This window comes from Lactuca sativa, chromosome 6, assembly GCF_002870075.4.
Source record: "Lactuca sativa cultivar Salinas chromosome 6, Lsat_Salinas_v11, whole genome shotgun sequence".
Classification (NCBI taxonomy): Eukaryota; Viridiplantae; Streptophyta; class Magnoliopsida; order Asterales; family Asteraceae; genus Lactuca; species Lactuca sativa.
The window spans coordinates 120,518,393-120,521,994 of NC_056628.2; the positions used below are offsets into that span (position 1 = coordinate 120,518,393).

Here is a 3,602-nt window from a genome sequence, read left to right on the forward strand (position 1 = left end):
GATAGGAATCAGATCAATTGGAAATCCAATCCCGAAAATCTCTAGTACACATCCCCGAAGAACCTCCGTAGCACAAATCACCTTCTCGTCAGCTATAGAAACTTTCAAAGGTCGACTCAACGACTCACGACTAACGCCGATATGCTGACTAAAGGCCAAGGACACAAAGGACCTACTCGCACCCGAGTCAAATAACACTAAGGCAGGCACAGAGTTCACAAGGAAAGTACCTACGCGCATAATAACATAAGCATAACATATCGACATTAAAATAAATACATGAATTACAACATACCTGCCACAACATCGGGCGCAGCGCGGACCTCCTCCGCAGTCAGCTGAAAGGCTCTCCCACGAGCCCTCGGGGCCTCGACCTTCACCGGTCGAGTCTCAGTAGTCCTGGCAACAGGTGCAGATCCCTGACGAAGCTGAGGGCACTCGGCCTTCCGATGGCCGGTCTGGTTGCAATGAAAGCAAACCATAAATCCCTTGGGACACTCCCTAGCAATGTGTCCCTCCTTGCCACACTTGTAGCAAGCACCGGCTCGACACGCCCCATCATGACCCTTACCGCACTTTACGCAAGTGCGGTTCTTCGAACCTCCCGTCCTCGAATCGGCGGACTTGATCCGCTTAGCTGCCGGCTGAGACTGAGCCGGTCGCCGGTCTGCCTGCTGAGACTCGGCCTCCTCCCTGGCCTGAGTCTCTAACTCGATCTCACGCTTCCTGGCATTCGCCTGAAGCTCGGTAAAAGTATGGTAAGTGGAGTTTGACACAAACTCCCGGATCTCCCTCCTCAGAACACCCAAGTACCGGCTCATCCGAGCCTGCTCTGTGGCCACTAGCTCGGGGCAAAACATCGCCCTCTCGTGGAACTTCCGCGTGATCGCCGCCACCGAATCAGTACCCTGCTTGAGGGCTAAGAACTCCTGAACCAATCGTTCCCGCTCCACCGGGGGAACATACTCATCCCTGAACATGGTAGTGAACCCCTCCCATGTCACCGCCGCAGTCTCTGCTAAAGTGAAGTTCGCCGTCACGAACTTCCACCAGTCCTTGGCTCCCAGACGGAGCTGGTTCAAAGCGAACCGTACCCTCAGGTGCTCCGGGCATGAACAAGTGTAGAAGCACCCCTCTATATCTGCGATCCACCTCATCGCAGCAATCGGATCCTGCGTCCCATCGAACTCTGGTGGCTTCGTGTTGCTGAACTCTCGGAACAGCAATGAATCACCCCCCTGTGGCCTAGCAGCGGCCACAGCTGCGGTAGCTGCAGCGGTTGCAGCCTCAGTCAATGCGGCGTACCGCTCGTCGAACGTCTCCATAAGGGTGGTCTTGATAGACCCAAACATCTCCGGGATCTCAGCCCGGATCGCCGCCGCCACCTCCTCCTGAATCATCTGACGAATAGCCTCGTCACTCACACCGCTCGTACTCGCCCCGTGCCGCGGTCTAACCATGATATCTCTGAAATACAACATAAAACTATCAGAGATTCTACCGAGTATAATCGTACTCGACACGCAACCCTACTCAATCCCAGATATCCAGGGATTCTTACTTGGGCCTCCCACCGACCCGGTGTCCTCGGTAGTACGGGCCCAATACTACCGACCACACCGCATCAATGTTCATCCCAAGTCCTCCTCCCCAAACTCCAGATAGTGAGTACTCTACTTCTGATACGCTCTATCTACCCGCATACTAGCAAAGCATCACATATAGGCAACTTCCCTAGACTAAGGCATCCCAAATCAGGCCACTCTAGTCCTATCATGAATACCTAGTCTTCTAGCATGCATAACAATTCATATCATATAATATTGTAAGGTATTTTGGGGATCTTTTACCGTTCGGGCGCTGACTGATCGTACACACTGCTTCTTTCTTGCTTACCACAAAACCATTTACAAAAGTTTATGCCTTTATTTGAAAAGTTTCCTCAAATCCTCGGTTTGAGTTCAGTTACCCCCGAAGGTGCACCCGAATCCCTCAAACCAAGGCTCTGATACCAATTTGTAACAACTCCAATTTTTCAAACAAATTTTTCATTTTTAAAACATAATATTTTCCATTAAAACAAGGCATAAATAGTTTAATTATTCGGTCAATACAATTATTCAAACTCCCAAGATCCTAAAACAGTCTTCAGTGTGTATCGATCATGCCGGCGCCTTCCCACGGTCCTCGCTAGTACCTGAAATACATACATACACAACAACTGTAAGCATAAATGCTTAGTGAGTTCCCCAATATACACTTACACACATACGCCTTTCCAGGCCCTGACCTCCTGGTCCTCATTACAACGCCTTCCGGCCCATAACATAATCGCCTTCCGGCCCATAACATATTGCCTTCCGGCCCACATATCATACATAGCACATATAACACTTAACTTACCACATATAGCATACAAATCCATATAACACTTAACTTACCACTTATAGCATACATATCCATATAACACTTAACTTACCACTGATAGCATATAAACATAATACATAACATACTTGACCTTCCGGTCACACCGTCAAACCCTTCCGGGTGGAGTATAGTGAGAAGACTCACCTCGTAAGTGCTGAAAGCTGGCAACTCCTGAAATCACTCGCGCACAAACCAACGAGCTACAACCCTCCTATAACATTACATAACTCATTAACACTCATATCATCTAAGTGTGACTATCCCTAAGAAGTCAGACTTAGGTCAACTCTGGTCAACGGTCAACGGTCAACTCGACTGGACTCGGCGAGTACCATGGCGACTCGGCGAGTCTAGTCGTCCTCACAGATTCCTGAATATTCCCTTTCTACTCGTCGAGTATACCTCTTGACTCGACGAGGTCCTCGTGGAAGAATCGCGGGGCCACCCCGACTCCACTCGCCGAGTCTGATGAACAACTCGGCGAGTCCCAGCACATCTTCAAGCTACTCGCCGAGTCTGAAGAACAACTCGGCGAGTCCATGCCATGCAGACGAGTAACTGCTTCCTGAGATAGGTCTCGTCCCGAAGTACACATGCATGGGACCTTCTGGACCTCTAAAGGTCCTAATACAAGACTATAATCGTGGGGTAACAAGGCATTTCTTCATCAAATCACTAAATGGGTTCTATAAACCCTAATTTCATAAATACATCAAAGTAACAGATTTGGTCCGAGTTATTACCTGGAAACGCACTCTCTGTGTCCCCCAAATCTCAGAACTCAATCCTCCTTGATATTCCTTTAGCCTAATCCCTGTTCTTCTTGCTTAACCAATTCTTCCAAGTTCCAAAGCTTTCTCCCTTGCTCTAGGCGTCCACAGCGATTAGGGTTTCTCCCAATTGACCAAAAGACTGAAAATGACGGCCTAAGAGGCGTTAAATACGATCCAAACTGAACGGTTAGGGTTTCTGCTGAACAGCGTCGACTCGCCGAGTCCATATCTGGACTCGTCGAGTCCAGTCGCGGACCCGCGACCAAGTCCGCGATCCTACTCGGCGAGTCTAGGCTCCAACTCGCCGAGTCCCCTCTTAAATCACTCCAAAAACATAATTTTAATAATACCTGAGATTCCGGGCTGTTACAATTATGGAGCCTCTTAGCCTTAAACCCTAGT

The 3,602-nt window shown here is 49.1% G+C and overlaps 1 long non-coding RNA gene across 1 annotated transcript; it reads right to left on the reverse strand.

Annotated features, from left to right (window-relative positions):
- Positions 1-2,044: 2,044 nt before the first annotated feature.
- On the reverse strand, positions 2,045-3,348 carry LOC128126630 (uncharacterized). The gene is made up of 3 exons (XR_008224598.1): positions 3,171-3,348; positions 2,572-2,638; positions 2,045-2,197 (listed from the first exon to the last, which is right to left on the reverse strand). It is a non-coding gene; the product is annotated as an uncharacterized LOC128126630 (long non-coding RNA).
- Positions 3,349-3,602: the final 254 nt, after the last annotated feature.